Source organism: Schistocerca piceifrons, chromosome X, assembly GCF_021461385.2.
Source record: "Schistocerca piceifrons isolate TAMUIC-IGC-003096 chromosome X, iqSchPice1.1, whole genome shotgun sequence".
In the NCBI taxonomy this organism is placed as follows: Eukaryota; Metazoa; Arthropoda; class Insecta; order Orthoptera; family Acrididae; genus Schistocerca; species Schistocerca piceifrons.
The window spans coordinates 522,625,123-522,642,563 of record NC_060149.1 but is presented as its reverse complement, the minus strand read 5'-3'; the positions used below and the strand labels follow the sequence as shown (position 1 = coordinate 522,642,563).

The window sequence follows — 17,441 nt, the reverse complement described above, 5'->3', positions numbered from 1 at the left end:
ACATTAATTGTATGATGTTCATTTACTTCAGGTGTATAATTGCTAACAATAATTGAATGATTTCTGACAATAAATGTAATTAAATCAGCTTTAAGAAAATTTCAATATCCTTGTAAATTATTTGTTCTACAAATCTGACGAAGACTTGCAACTGTAAATTGTTGTAGCTCAGTAACAATGTGTTTCCATTTTGCTCTTTTACTTATTACAAAAAATTCACTAGTTTTTAAAAAATTATTTTTAACAAAATGATAATTATTTAATAGCTGGGTAAGGATTATTATTTAATAGATAATTGAAAAAAGAGAATTAGTTTATTTTTTAGTTCATCAATTACTTTTTACACATTGGTTAATCATAGTTAAAAATAAAAATTATTAGTTTTTAAAACATTTAGTTTACTATTTAATTTAACAATCAAATAGTTTTTAAAGAATTAGTTTTAGTTATATGTTTAATTAATCAAAAAATTTTATATTATTATTTAATAGATAATTAATCATAAAGTTCAAGATGCTTCTTCTTTAGCTTTCTTATTCTTAATATACTCTTAAGTAAATTTATTACATTTATTATTATGTTTATCTTTATATGAAGGAATTATATTTAAAAAATTTACATTTTTAATTTCTTGTCAACTTTAATATTTCTTTGTAGATATAGATGTTTCTACAGTTACACCTTCTTCATTATTCATTGTAGATGTAGTTTTTTCTTCATTATTCATTGTTAATAATGTTTTTGAATGTTCTCCATTTGGATTTCGTCGTTAATGTTCCTTATAATTTTATTTAGCAACACAAGAAATTCGATTTTTATTATAATTTTTTACATAATATTTATTTATACATGGCCTGTATGGTTCTATAACCATATTTTGTATATTTTTGTAGAGTAAAATAATCAGTTGATTTCTCTGTATTACAATGTTTATAAAATTTAGTTTTCAGAGAACAATCTTGTTGATCTTGCTCCATTTATATATAAAAATTAATTATATTTGTGAGAAAGTAAATTATTATAATTTTTATAATTGTTTTAATTTTAATTTTAAATTATTTGTATACATTATTTTGAAAATAAGAATCAGCAAATTCATAATACTGATTTCTAAATTGTTCAATTCTATCAAGTAAGGGATCAAAAGTTGTTGTAGTTACTGGTAAAGAATCAAATGTAGCTAATATATCACCTAATGTTTTAATGATACTTCTACAAAGTGGACAATTTCCTTTTTCCTTTAACTATTTATCAATACATTCTTTATGAAAAATATGATTGCAATTTGTTTTAACAAAGTGATTATTATTTTCATCACTTAAACAAATAGGACAATCTATATCTATTTCACTTAGATCAATTATTTCATAAGTATCTTTTTCTTAAGCTTGCATTTCTTTTTTGTTCTCCATTTATAATGAATAATTTTTATTATAGTTATAAAAAATAAAAAAGGGTAATTTTCAATGAATCATTTACCTATAAGTTCAAAATCACAATTTTTTAAAAATATGTTTATATAAACTACAAATTTATTTTTGTAAAACTGATAAAAAATTTTTTCTTTATAAAAGGGAACTCCTTTAATCAAGGAGCTAAAAATTTAAGTATTTCTAAAGAAATTAGAAAAGTAAATGAGTTAGAGATAAATGTTTTATATAATATTATTAACTGTGAATATTTAAATGCTAGTTTCGGAGAATAACTTTGTCTAGAACTTAATAATGATTGTAAAGCTGTTTTACCAAATAGATTTTCTAAATTAATTGATGACTTTGAGTTTGATATAATTAAAAAAGGAGAAATGAAATTAAAATATAAAGGAATGAAGGAACTTAAAAATAGAAATAATGAATTTCATGATATAGAATTCACAACACAATTTTTCAAAATAATGTACCTCCGTAACTAATACATTTTAATTAATTTACTTATCTTCATAACTTCATTTTAAAAAATAATGTACTTTGGTGACTAATACAGTTTAATTAATTTACATATTTCATAATGTGATATCTTACAAATAACTTACTTTTATTAAATAATACATATTATTATACTGCAATCATGCAGTAAATTAAATAATGAAGTTAGAAATCAGTTGTTTTTTGTATTTAGTTGTTTTATTGTAAATAATAGGTGATTTAGTTAATGTTAATAAAATCGGTTGATTTAATTAAACATACTGAATTTTTAATTTAACTGTTAAAAATAGGTTGCTTTATGTATACAATACAGAATTTATTTTAATGTTACATTACTGCACCAGAACCGACAAATATATTCTACTGTCCTGTGTTCGTGACCATATTGCTTGGAACCTAGATGACTGGGAAACCTTGACCTGGTCAGAAGAGTCCCGATCTCAGTTGGTAAGTACTGACGGTACGGTTTGAGTGTGGCGTAGACGTCACAAAGTCATGGACCGAAGTTGTTAATAAGGCACTCTGCAAGCTGCTGGTGGCTCCAGAATTGTGTGGTATGTGTTTACATTGAATGGACTGGGTCCTGTAGTCCAGCTTTACCGATGATTACTGCAAATGCTTATGTTTGGCTGCCTGGAGAACATTTGCTGCCGTTTATGGACTCCATGTTCCCAAAGAACGATGGAATTTTTATGGATGAGAAAGCGCCTTGTCCCCATGCCACAATTGTTTGCAACTGCTTAGAGGAACATTTTGGACAGTTTGTGCCAATAATTTGGTCACCCAGAGCACCGGACATGACTCCCATCGTACGTTACGTAAGTCGTGTGACTAGGACCTCCCATCAGGTAGGCTGTTCGCCGGGTGCAAGTCTTTCGATTTGACGCCACCTCGGCGACTTCCGCGTCGATGGGGATGAAATGATGACGATTAGGACAACACAATAACCAGTCCCTGAGGGGAGAAACTCTGCGACCCAGCCGGGAATCGAACCCGTGCCCTTAGGATTGACATTCTTTTGCACTGACCACTCAGCTACTGGGTCAGACCCGTTGCACGTTTATGAGACATAATCGACAGGTCTATTTGTGCAAAAAATCTTGCATCACCAACACTTTTGCAATGATGGATGGCAATAGAAGCAGCATGGCACAGTACTTCAGAGCGGACTTCCAATGACTTGTTTACTCCATGCCATGTCGAGCTGCGGTATTAAGCTGGGAAAAGGATATCCGACAGGTATTACAAGGTATCCCATGACTTTTGTCAGCTCCGTGTAGTTTAAATTATTTCCTTGACTCACATAGTACATTCTCTCTCTAGTATAGGATTCAGGGCCTGCTGTCCAAAGTACTGCAACTTTTGCCAGTCAATAAACGGTTGGGAACTTCACACGGTGGTTATCATTTAATATGCATGGACAGTACAACACACTTCACCAGCATTGACTAATCTGATGTTTCTGACATATGACTAGATAGCAAGCCAAACGGAATTAGGAAGAAAGTCGTAATTCTGTCTAAAAATCCAGAAACATAATTTATAAGAGATATAATAACTTAACCACTAATCGTCTGAGGAAAAGTTAATTACAACATTTTTATGAACGTCGAACAAGAAAATTCAATCATAACTCCTTATCATGAGCAAAGGCAAATCTCTCCTATTTCTAAAACAAACTACCATTATCCTCTCTGACCGGCTGGAATATAATTTAGCCAAACACCTTCATAGCTTTTCACGGACAGCACAGTAATTTCCCTTCTTGATCAATCCCCAACTTCGAATTTAACTAAATTAGTTCACAAACTTTACATTTTTCGAAAAACAGATAAACTCCGAACAATCCGACATTTTCTTTTCTTAAGGACAGAAGTAACACCTTGTTTCTAGAAACCTTAAAGTGGCTACTTTACATTAAGCATTTCATGTCAGTGGTGTGACTCACTGCGGGATTATACAATGGCATGCACATGTTCAATCATTGTTGCTTATTTGAAGAGTAATAGTCACATACTTGCTGTATTCAGCCCCACCATTACTCTGACAGCACACTAAATGTAAGTAATAACATAAAACTACTGAAAATTATGATCACTGTTCGAAAACTGAAAACATTACTGTTATAACCAGGAATAACACAATAACCTATTCAGTCTGGTTTATTAAATCACAAATCACTTTTTAACAATTAGGTTAGCCAAGCGTCTACCCAGGCTCACACTCAGTAGTAATGGATAATTAAAGTTTGGTTATACCAATGTCCAAATGTGCATGGTTGGGTGCATGTCCCATAATTATTCCCAAGCCCAGTGAAGTTCATTCTCTCCAAGTGAAGTCGCAAGATTTCCGCCGAGCAGCCAGGGGTAACCTCGAGTGGTGCGGCGAGTCATCTAGAAGCAGCTGGAACACGGCGTACTGCACTTCCCAATGAGAGCTGTCGTTTGCGGCGGCGGCCGGGTTTATATAAGGCTTGCTAGTTAATGGAGCCATTGGCTGGGGTCACTGTTTTCCAGGGAAAACCAATCGCAATGTTTCCTGGCGTAGCCAATTGCTGTGGGCTGAGAAACGCGCGCGCGCGAAGGCGGCCAGCGATGGTAGCCGCGAACCGCCCGGAAAAGTGCGGCCAGCGATGTATTTCTCGGCCACGTAAGGGAGCGTGCGTGTGAAGACGGCCAGCGATGGAAGCAGTGGGCCGCCCAGAGAAGTGGTGCCAGCGATGTATTTGGCGGACGCGTACTGGAGCGCGTTGTTCGGTGTTTGTTAGAAGTGGTGTATACCACACCCCTTCCCCCGTGGGGAAGCGTGGAAACATTGGCTGCGAATGAACGCTACGTCCATGGCGTCCTCCTCCTCCGAAACCTCGGCGTCGGCGGTGAGACTGGGCACAGGAGCATACAGGCGAAAACGCCCTGGCCGGGGGCGAAGGTTATAGCGTGCAGATCACGGCAGCAGAGGAGGCAGTGCAGGGGGAACCAGTAGCATGTCTTCATTGGCATCCGGAGTGACCTGGTGGTGGGGATCGGGGCAGACCACGGAGTCCCTGGCTGGCTGTGGCTGGGTCTGGTCCACGTCCGGGGAAAGAAGCTTGGGCTGGGAGGCGTCGTCCGTGAGCCGACTGGGGGCCAACTGCGAGGACCACCCTGGCGTGTCCTCCTCTGGTTGGCGTGAGGAATCAGGGGAAGCGGGGGACGGGAGGAGAATATCCCGAGGGGGGGAGAAGAAAAACGATTGGGAAGGCAGGCGAGGGCGAAGCTGATTGGCATGTCGAAGAACCTCCCGGTCGGGAAGTTGAACCCGGAAGACTTTCCTGCCCCTGCCCTGGATGATGGTGGCCAGAATCCAGGCTGGTTGTCGGCCGAAGCCCTTCGCCCACACCAGAGTACCTGGGCGGAAACGAGAAGCAGACAGCGACGGAGCCAACCGAGGTGTCGGCAGAAGCAGATTCAAGAGGGTCCGGGGCTGCCGTCCGTGAAGAAGTTCCGCCGGGCTTTTATCTCCGATGGGTGTGGACCTGTAACTGCTCTAGAAAAAAGTAAGAGATGCATTGGGGGAGTGATCCTGGAGGTATTTCTTCATCTGTGTTTGGAAGGTGCGGACCATCCTCTCTGCCTCACCATTAGATTGAGGATGGAAAGGGGGCGTCGGAATGTGGCGAATGCCATGCCGGGCACAGAAAACCCGAAAATTCTCACTGCGGAACTGCGGACCGATATCCGAGACGAGAACCTCCGGCAGACCTTCAATGGCAAATATTTTTTCTAAGGCTGCAGTAGTGGTGGAGGTGGAAACGGAGTTGCAGCGGACAATATATGGAAACCTGGAATATGCGTCGACGACAATAAAAAACATGGCATTAAACACCGGCCCAGAAAAATGAAGGTGCACCCGTTCCCAAGGGCGAGCACATGGTGGCCAAGAGGCAAAGGAATGTCGTGGAGCTGCCTGCTGGCGTTGGCAGGAGGGACACGTCTGCGTGAGCCGTTCAATCTCCTGAGTCATAGCGGGCCAGTATGTGATCCGCCGAGCCAAAAGCTTCGTCCGGGATATCCCCCAATGACCTTGGTGTAACAGGTGCAGATCCTGCTGACGTAAAGACTGCGGAATGACGACCCGTGGATGTCCGTCGTCCGAAAGAAGTAGAAGGACCCTGTCAACCAACTGAAGCTGATGGCGGACAGTAAAGAACTGACGAAACGCCGCAGAAGCCGTGGGAGGCGGTCGTTCGGGCCATCCATTACGTACGTGACGACAGACTTGTCAGAGCACCTCGAGTTACTGGTTGCGTCCGCTACCCGAGAGCTGGTAATGGGAAACGCCTCTACCGTGGCCTGTGCTTCTTCGTCTACGTGAAAACACAGAATTTTCGTCTTTGTCGAACTCCAAATCCGGTCCCCATGGAAGGCGGGAGAGGGCATCAGCGTTGGCATGCTCGGTTGTGTTGCGAAAGTGGATTTGATACTGGTATTGTGCCAAAAACAAAGCCCAGCGCTGAAGACGGTGAGCAGTCCGGTCAGGGATCCTTGCTGCAGGATTGAACAATGATATGAGGGGTTTATGATCCATAATGAGATGAAACTTTGTACCATACACAAAAACATGGAACTTCTTTAAGGCGAAGACGATGGCCAGTGCCTCCTTTTCAATTTGGTAATACCGGCGTTGCGTATCGCTTAATGTTTTCGATGTATAGGCCACAGGGTGCTTCTACCCATCTGCCTCCCTGTGAGCCAGGACCGCCCCGATGCCTGTATGCGAGGCATCCGTTGCAATGACGATTTGCTTAGTAGGATCAAAACGTGCGAGGCACGGGGCCTCCAGTAATTGGGATTTCAACCTGTGGAAGGCGCGGTCGCATGCCGGCGTCCACTCGAAAGGAACCCCTTTTTTGCATAACTGAGACAAGGGGGCAGTTGCCGTCGCAGCCGCGGGTAAGAATTTTCGGTAATATGAAATCTTCCCCAGAAAGGAACGAACTTGTGTCAGCGTTGTAGGTCGTGGCAGCTTGATGATGGCTTCTATATGTTTCTCTAACGGACGAACACCCGAACAGGAAATGACGTGGCCCAGGTACTCAATTTCAGGTTGGAAAAAACAACATTTTTCTTTCCTACATTTTACGTCAGCCTCCCGTAAGACATGGAATAAAGATTGCAGGTTGTGAAGGTGTTCCTCCGTCGTACGACCCGTCACCACGATGCCGTCCAAATAGTTAATGCGTCCATCCACTTTAAGAACTAATTGTTCCAAAAACCGCTGGAAAATAGCAGGGGAACTGGCGATCCCAAACATAAGGCGTTTCAGACGATATAATCCGCGCGGTGTGTTGAGGGTCAGGAACTGCTGAGATGCGGCATCAAGTGGGAGCTGTAGGTATGCTTCAGCGAGGTCTATTTTCGAGAAGAATTTTCCACCCTTCAATTTGGACAGCAACTCCTCCGGCTTTGGAATAGGATATGTCTCGATCTCTGATTGGGCGTTAACTGTTACTTTAAAGTCGTCGCAGAGACAGAGCTGCCCTGACGGCTTCCGAACAACGACGAGGGGAGTAGCCCACTGACTAGAAGGAATAGGCTCAAGAACGCCACTTGCCGTGAGGCGGTCCAACTCCTTCTTCACTTGATCTCTGAGAGCTAAAGGAACGGCACGGGCACGAAAATACCGAGGCCGCGCATTGCGTTTCAGTGTGATGTGTGCCTCAAAATTCTTTGCGGAACCGAGGCCGGGGGTGAACAAGTCTGCATTATCCTGGCAAAGCCTGTCCAGATCCGAGTACGGAACCTCGTCCGACACCAAATTCACAGAATCGTCGATTGAAAAACCAAATTTCCGAAATGCGTCCAGCCCAAATAAATTCTCAGAGGAATCCCTATTAACGACTAAGAAGGTGACCTGGCGGGTGACATTCCGGTATGTCGTCGGCAAGTCGACTTGACCGCGGACTGGAATGGAATGTTTACCATACGCCATGAGGCGTCGCTGCGTGTCGTGCAAGGGAGGAGCGCCAAGTCTCAAATATGTGGCGTAATTTAGAATGCTCACGGCTGCGCCAGTGTCGACCTGTAATTGAATCGGTTTTTCCGCAATCAGGACTTCAACAAAAAGCCTATTGGTGGTCTCCTGATGATCAATAGCGGCGATCAGATTAACATCCATCGGAAGATCCGAAGGCTGCTGCGGCCGGCGGGACTTTCGACACACAGAAGCTAAATGGCCCACATTTGTAGCAAAAGGCCCATCGATCAGGACAGTCATCTCGTTGATGTTTTTTAAAACAATCAGGACAAGATGGCAAACGTTTTGGCACCCACGACCGGTTTGAGCGGTTGGAGCGAGGTGGCGGACGGTACTGCTGAGTAGACCGGCGGCCTGCCCGCACTATCGCTATTTCGGAATCATCACTCGAGTGGGCCTTAGCCGCCGGCTCTGATGTGTTTACATTGACTGCTGCAATGTCGACCCATGATTCTAGTTTCTTGCCTGCTGCACGGGTCACCTCGAAGCTTTGTGCCAAGTCCAAGACTTTATCCAAGGAGGGGTCGACGAGCTGAAGAGCTGTCTGGCGTACCCCTGATTATCATGTCCCGGATCATTTCTTCGGCGTAGGAGTCCTTATTTTTAGAGGTAACAAAGTGACGTCGTCGCCCCAAGCTTTGCAATTCCGCTGCCCACTCTCTATGCGTCTGATTCGGCTGTTTCTTGCATTGGTAAAAGGCGACTCGAGATGAAATAACATGGGTATGGCGCTGGTAATATTTAGTGAGCAACGAGCGAATCTCGGAGAAAAGTCAGCTCCCAAGGTTTTGATAAGGGGCCCAGTTTGCACAAGAGCCGATAAATCTCAGGTTTAGACCAAGACAAAAACAAAGATTTCATGAGGCCAACGTCAGTTACCTTGAAAGCATGGAAATGTTCCAGCAATCGGGATTCGTAGGCTTCCCAGTCCTCTAACGTTTCTTCAAAAGATGGAAACGGCGGTACTTGCTGCGAGGCCTGCGTCTGCATGAACCCTTGTATACGTGGCTGGAGGGTGTTGAGTAGCAGAATGTGGTTCTCGTCCTGCTGCTGGCGAAGTTTCTTGACGAGATCTTCCAACGTCTCCTGGTGCGTGCTCGTCGCCATTTTATTGTGTTATAACCAGGAATAACACAATAACCTCTTCAGTCTAGTTTATTAATTCACAAATCACTTTTTAACAATTATGTTAGCCAAGCGTCTACCCAGGCTCACACTCAGTAGTAATGCGTAATTAAAGTTTGGTTATACCAATGTCCAAATGTGCATGGTGGGGTGCACGTCCCGTAATTATTCCCAAGTCCAGTGAAGTTCAGTTTCTCCAAGTGAAGTCGCAAGATTTCCGCCGAGCAGCCAGGGGTAACCTCGAGTGGTGCGGCGAGTCATCCAGAAGCAGCTGGAACACGGCGTACTGCACTTCCCGATGAGAACTGTCGTTTGCGGCGGCGGCCGGGTTTATATAAGGCTTGCTAGTTAATGGAGCCATTGGCTGGGGTCGCTGTTTTCCAGGGAAAACCAATCGCAATGTTTCCTGGCGTAGCCAATTGCTGTGTGCTGACAAACGCGCGCTCGCGAAGGCGGCCAGCGATGGTAGCCGCGAACCGCCCGAAGTGCGGCCAGCGATGTATTTCTCGGCCACGTAAGGGAGCGTGCGTGTGAAGACGGCCAGCGATGGAAGCAGTGGGCCGCCCAGAAATGTGCGGCCAGCGATGTATTTGGCGGCCGCGTACTGGAGCACGTTGTTCGGTGTTTGTTAGAAGTGGTGTATACCACAATTACGTAATATACACTGTTACAAACAAAATACTGTTTAATTAATTACTTAATGACTCTGTGTTTAGATTCATTCATCTTCTGATGTATTTACAAAAACATTTTAATGTCTTGCTTCTAATGGCAAGTTACACAATTTATGTTTGCGCTATTTTTAATGCTTTTGAAGTTATTTCAGGTGTGCAACTGGAGCTAGTAAAGAAGTTAACTGTTGTTTTCTGAAAGGCTACACGACATTCATAGCGATTGGTATACGGGAAATGACTTTCTTAATTCATTGGCTGGTGTGGGATTTAAATGGATATGCAAAGGGTACACATGCATGACTAGGCCTGCTATGTGCCAGAACGGAAAACTAATAAGTGTTAGGTGTGCATTTTTGGTGGGTCTGGGGTATGATGGAGCAGCGGTGGTTAGCGATCATATGCATGACCAACAAGCTTTCATTAGAAAATAATACACAGTGGCTGTTTATATACACAGTGGTACCTACTCTTTAAATCAAGCCTTATCTGATTAATGTTCTCTGCAGGCTATCAACGATTGCATGGGGGCAGTACAGTACTTCAGAAACTTCTTTAGAAGTTCTCCAGAACATAATCTGAAACAGTCTGTCAAAGATTTATTGCCGACGACTAAACATTCACCATTTGCGTTACTGTATGAAACATGGTGTATTTACAAACATGAGGCCAGTCTGCGATTTAAAGCAATTTTTTTAGTCACAGGGGATGTTCTTCAGTAGTTAGAATCGTCTATAACAAAGAAATTGTTCAAAAAGCAAGCTCATTCTTTCTCCTGTGCTGCTGGAAAAATCTTCTCATTAAGCCATTCATTTTTCAGAACGTTTGAAGATGTCATCTGTGTTCTTGATGTTGAGTTACAGTACAACAGCAATGTGTCCAGTGGATTAGGAGAAATGATACAGGTTAATGATAAATAAATAAACGGGAAACAGTCTTGATCGCATAAATTTTTTAATGTGGTGACCGGTTTCGATCTTATGATAAGATCATCTTCAGACCATAAATGTCTGCGGGAGATGGTGGCGCATGGCAACCCTCTTGCTTGTGGCTGTTGGTATATGTCACCACTTCAAAAAATTTATGCGATAAAGACTCTTCCCCGTTTATTTATAATAATTATAGATCGCTGTTTCCTATAATAAGAACTATGTTCTTTAAAATGTTCAATAATAAATAATTCAAAAATCTGTTTAATGAGGCCTCAAAACTCGAAGAAGAAGTCAAAGTAACAATCGCAGTACAGAAGTCGGTGTTCACAATGAAATATCGAGACAATAGTTCAGCTAGCAGTCCAGAGGATATATACCGACAAAACTAAATCTTACTTACTTTTCATCACGTATGGAACTAACTCCGCTACCGGTTTCAGAGATATTAAAATTTAATAAAATCCTTCCAGAGCATAATTACCAGAAAATACATTAACTGCAATAAAGAAGATAAACTGGAGTCTGTCAAATTTTATCAATCAGTATTACCAGAACCTTTATTTGCAGTTGTACAATTCTTTGCCTGAAAAAAAAACATGATTCAAAGAATAACGAAAAGCAAAGACCTGGCAACGCTTTTGCGGCGTTAGATATATGTAATTCAGAACTTTCTCCAACACTGCAACTCTGTCCCGAATTCTAGTCACTTTCCCAATGACAACAGAGTATGAGCAAGCAGTTTAGACTTTAAAACGTTTAAAAACCTACCTATGGAACAGTAAAAATCAAAATAGACTGAGTGGTCTTGCTCTGTCCTTTGTGCATCGCAGCGAATCCTAATAAAATTTAGACAGAAACCCACTACCCCGCTCCCCTCTCCACCAAAGAAAAGTCGTAAATACGCCCGTGGTTTTCGGCCCTACAGTAGTGGAAATCAGTATAAAGGCAGGTTTCCTTCGAAAGTAAAAGTATGAAGTTCATTCAAATGAAACTTGGTTAGTGTGTCAACCTTTGCCTTACACTTATGGTGGCACCACGTAACTGCGGGCATGGTGGTGTCATATATTTGTAGAGACTGACGCGTGCGCACCGTTTGATGTTGCATACCGCCAGTGTGGTTTCACGTCGAAGAGAAGGTGGTCACACAAGTTATCGTCCACTACCGATCCTTCAGGTGAGTAAGGAGGAACAACGAAGAGTGATTCGATTTTTGGCGGCGGAGGGAGTTGCAGGCCGTGAAATGTATCGATGGATGAAGGCTGTGTACGGTGAGTACATTGTGAGTCGTTCAAGTGCTGTGGAATGGCGCAAACGATTCCTTGCGGGGCGTGAGTCACTGGAAGACGATGATCGTCCTGGACTGGCTCATCATGTTATCACACCAGAAATGGTTGCTGAAGTGAATGCCTTAATCTTGGACAACCGCAGAATCACCGTGGACGATATCCATCGGTTACTGGGTATTGGCGTGGGCACCACCCACACCATAATGCATCAACACTTGAACTTTCGAAAAATCTGTGCGGAGTGGGTTCCCCACCAATTGACCGCCGCGCAGCGCAATATTCGAATGGCGCTCTCTTTGACTGACCTCCAATGTTATCTTGGGGAACAATACGGCATTCTGTCTCGAATTGTCACAGGTGACGAAACAGGGTGTCACCATTTTGAACCGGAAAGTAAGCGTCAGAGCAAGTAGTGGAAACATGCGACTTCACCACCTCCAAAGAAATCAAAGGCCGTGCACACCAGTTCTGGTAAGGTCATGAAGTCCTTCTTTTTCGACCACAAAGGCCCACTGCCTGTCGAGTCCCTGGAACGGGGAACCACGATCACTGCCCAGCATTATCAAGCCACTTTACAGAACCTTACACGAGGCATAAAGTCGAAAGCCGATGCACGTTACCCAATGGCGTTATACTCTTGCATGATAATGCCCGTCTACACACGGCCAATGCGGTGAAGACGACATTGCAGCGGTTTCTGTGGGAATAGCTGGAACATCCACCATACAGTCCCGACCTTTCACCGTGTGACTTTCATGTATTTGGAGCTCTAAAACAAGCTATTCGCGGACATCGATTCGCAACGGACGAAGAAGTGTGTGACTGGGTCCAGGCCTGGATCCGACATCAGCCTACCAACTTCTTCAGGAATGGAATCGATCGGCTAGTGTCGCAATGGGATAAATGTGCGCACGCGTCAGTCTCTCTACAAATTTATGGCGCCACCATACCCGCAGTTACGTGGTGCCACCTCACGTGTAAGGCAAAAAATGATGCACTAACCAAGTTTCATTTGAATGAACCTCATACTTTTACTTTCGTAGGAAACCTGCCTTTATACTGATTTCCACCACTGTAGGACCGAATACCACGGGCGTATTTACGACTTTTCTTTGCTGGAGAGGTAAGCGAGATAGGGGGTTTCCGTCTAAATTTTATTAGGATGCGTTTTCAGGTCTTTACTTTTGGTTATTCGTTGAATCAGTTTTTTTTCAGACAAATAATTGTATTACTGCAGATGAAGGTTCTGGCAATATTGATGGATAAAATTTCAGAGATTCCAGTTTATCTTCTTTATTGCAATGAATGTATTTTCTAGTAATTATGCTCTGGAAAAATTTTATTAAATTTTAATGACTCTGTAACCCGTAGCGGAGTTAGTTCCATACGTGACGAAAGGTAAGTAAGATTTCGTTTTGTCTGTATGTATCCTCTGGACTGCTAGCTGGACTATCGTCTCGATATTTCGTTGTGAACACCGACTTCTGTACTGCGATTGTTACTTTGACTTCTTCCTCTAGTGTTGGGGACTATTTTTGAGTATGTGTACTGTGTATTTTGAATTAATAAAATCGTTGCTATCACTTTACACCAGTGACCGGGTTTCATTTGAATGCCCCTTATACAATGTCTGTAGCATACTATATAGAATTTATTATGAAAGTAGTAGATACATATAAGACATAAACAATCATGACGGAATTACATTGTTTCTATCATAACATGAGTAGCAAAATAAGGCGTTCGCTTTTCCTAAGTGGAAAATGGTATACAGGCACTCACTGTCCTGTTGTGTTATTGCATCTTTAGTACTTTGTCCAACCTTCGTTCTTCGGAATTACCTCAAAAATTCTCTTCGGCGTTGATTTTGTTAAGGTTTGTATTTCTTGCAGTGAAATTGTCGCCCACTCTTCTCTTATCGCACTTTTCAGCTCACATACGACCTCAAATTGCCTTCCACTGCGATAAACATTCCTTACAAGTATTCCCCAACGGTTTTCCAGGAGGTTTATATCTGGACTACGTGCAGGCCAGGGCAAGATATCGATAGTTTTATCTTCATACCACTCTTGGTTGTAGCAGAAAGATGCATGAATGCATCACCTTGTTGAAACATTTTTCTTTCGTCCCCTATATTCTCATACATTCTAATCAGGTCTGTCTCTAACACCTCAGTGTACATGTTAAGAGTTCATTGTAGTGTTCAGCCAAGCAAAGCTTGATTTAGCTTTAGCACACAAGGCTACCCAAATCATAGCAGTTCCACCACCAAAATTTCTACTCATACCTACCTGCTGCTCTGTTCTCAGATCATGCCAATAATACTGAAATCCATCATGACCATCTAAATTAAACATCTTATCATCGCTGAAGATCAATTTATACAATTCTGAAGTCCATGACATACGTTTTTGAGCAAACTACAATCTAGCCTACTTGTGTTTGGGTGTTAGAGCAGGTTTCTGCAGTCGTTTCTTGAATGCAAGATGTTTGTCATTTGAGAAAATTTATCGTACACGTTAAATAGCTATTGACAACTGTAAATCAGCAACAAGTTGAGAAGAATAACGGTTTGTGGCCCTTGCTTTGCCCTAAAAGAACTGTTTCCATACCTCAAATAATTTTCTGCTTAGCCCACATTTTACGTTCTGTCCATATCGTGCGCCCAATCTAACGAAATTATCAATCGCTGTACTTGAACGGTTTAACGTCTTGGCACTTTGACGATTATAGTGTCCCATTTCCTTGTATGCACCAATTGTCGCTTTTCCATCTAATGATAACTGTCTTCCGCGCGAAATTGTCACAATCATGGTTTATGTAAACAACACGCACTGTCACTAATGAAGTGTGGTTCCTATTTGCAGTAATGGCACATGTGCATAGTCGTAACATCCCAAAGAGACGACTGACTTCATATTGAGTTCCACCTTCTACCGCCTGAATATTTGATGTCTTTATTATACGCTGTTCTACTGGCATCAAATGCGGTATCATCTGACTGCATTTGTCAGTATACTGGACCTCATGCTATTGCATATACGTTGTACACAACTGTTCCAGCCAGCAATGTTAATTTTACCATAACTATCCGTGCCTTTATACTGATTTCCAATACTGTAAAGCGGCGTAGTACGGTATGGCAGGTAGCACAGGGATTTTAGTATGTACTAGGATGCATGTACATGCAAAGTGCAACGAGATAAGCAGTGAAGTTCTTCCCAGACACCACTTGCGAATGGAGCAGCAAATAGGGGTAAATGATGGTTCAGGAATCAAAACTACTGTCCACCAAAAACTGAAACGTATCTCGCGGACTTCTGAATTAGATGTAGCTGGGAATTCACGAGTTACTGAGGGAGTGAGAGTTCCACTGTGTTTATTCATTATGGATATTTATTGAGCTATCGATAGTGAGGCAACTGATACGCTGTAAAGTATTTAGGCTAGATTCCATCTACTCTCAGTAGGACCTATCCCAGCCACATACCTGTAGCTATGACTGTCTAGCATTTACCGCGGGTTGTACGTGACATCTGACATCCGCGTTGCAAAGCATCCCGTATAACCAGCTTGAAATGGCGCTTGACGTTGACACACGTTTGCGAAAGTGGTCACGCCGTTGTTTCCTCGTGACCCTCTTGCCGAAGCTACTCCGACAAAGACCACTTGTATGAGTGGCGCGTACTGTAGTTTAAATGGTTTCTTGGTGGCGGCTAATAATTCAGATCTCCTCCCACATCATTTTCACGAATAGCAATAGCTGTCGGAGAGTTATTTGCTATTTTACAAGCCATAATATAACAACTAAGTTACGAGTTGACAGTGTCCTCCTACACTAGTGAGACAAAACATTATGGCCACTGCCTACCACGAGACTAAATACTACCTGGTTCCGTGACGGGCACATGATGCGGGAACGAAAGTGTAAATGCGGAGATGAGACGAATGGGGAATTATTCTACCGGCGACAAGGGCCGCAAATAGGAAATCCACTGATATGAGCGACTTTGACAAGGGACGGGTTGTCATGGCACGGAGCTTGGAAACGAACATCTCGCCAACGGCGAGGTTCATAGACTGTTCTACATCTACACCTACATCAACATACATACTCCACAACCACTGTTCAATGCTTGGTGGAGGGTATTCTGTACCACTACTAATCATTTCCGTTCCCATTTCATTCGCAAATAGAATGAGGGAAAAACGATTATTTATATGCCTCCGCAGAGTCCTAATTTCTCTTATTTTCGTGGTCCTTAAGCGAAATGTACGTTGGCAGCAGTAGAATCATTGTGCGGTCAGCTTCAGGTGCTGATTCTCTTAATTAACAGAATAATGGAAATGGAATTGCCGTGTGGCTAGAGCCTCCCGTCGGGTCGACCGTTCGCCTGGTGCAAGTCTTTCGAGTTGACGCCACTTCGGCGACTTGCGTGTCGATGAGGATGAAATGATGATGATAAGGACAACACAACAGCCAGTCCCAGAGCGGGGAAAATCTCCGACCCAGCCGGGAATCGAACCCGAGCCGGTAGGTATGATATTCCGTTGCGCTTACCACTCAGCTACCAGGGGCGGACATTTACAGAATAGTGCTCCTCGAAAATAACGTCGCCTTCTCTCCAACGATTCCCATTTGATTTCTCGAAGCATTTTCGTAATACGTGAATATCTGAACCTACCAGTAACAAACCTAACAGCCCGCTTCTGAATGACTTCGATGTCTTCCTTCAATCTGACCTGGGTCGACTCCAAAACGCTAGAGCAGTACTCAAGAATTGGTCATACTAGTGTCTAACATGCGGTCTCCTTTACAGGTAACCATCTAAACTCCAGCCGAACAGACCTTGGAAGGCCCAACGGTGACGACCGGCCGCCGTGTCACCCCCAGCCCACAGGCGTCACTGGATGCGGATATGGAGGGGCGTGGGATCAGCACACCGCTCTCCCGGTCGTATGTCAGTTTGCGAGACCGGAGCCGCTACTTCTGAATCAAGTAGCTCCTCAGTTTGCCTCACAAGGGCTGAGTGCACCCCGATTGCCAACAGCGCTCGGCGGACCGGATGGTCACCCATCCAAGTGCTAGCCCAGCTCGATAGCGCTTAACTTCGGTGATCTGACGGGAACCGGTGTTACCACTGCGGCAAGGCCGTTAGCTTACACGTAATCAAACTCTCCTAAAACTCTCCCAATAATCAGAAGTCGACCATTCGCTTTCCCTACTGTAACACTTACATACTCATTACATTTCATATCGCTTTGCAACATTACGCCTAGATATTTAATCGACGTGGCCATGTCAAGCAGCTTGTTGCTAACGCTATATTCGAACTTTTGGTTTTTCTACATTTAGGACTAACTGTCATACATCAGAGCAACGTCCACCCCTATAGCTGAGTGGTCAGCGTGACGGATTGCCGTCGTACGGGCCCAGGTACGACTCCTGGCTGGGTCGGGATTTTCGCCGCTTAGGGACTGGGTGTT

At 43.1% G+C, this 17,441-nt stretch overlaps 1 pseudogene; it reads right to left on the bottom strand.

Annotated features, from left to right (window-relative positions):
• Window positions 1–16,996: 16,996 nt before the first annotated feature.
• LOC124724029 lies at window positions 16,997–17,114 on the bottom strand (annotated as a pseudogene).
• Between the last annotated feature and the right edge of the window lie 327 nt (window positions 17,115–17,441).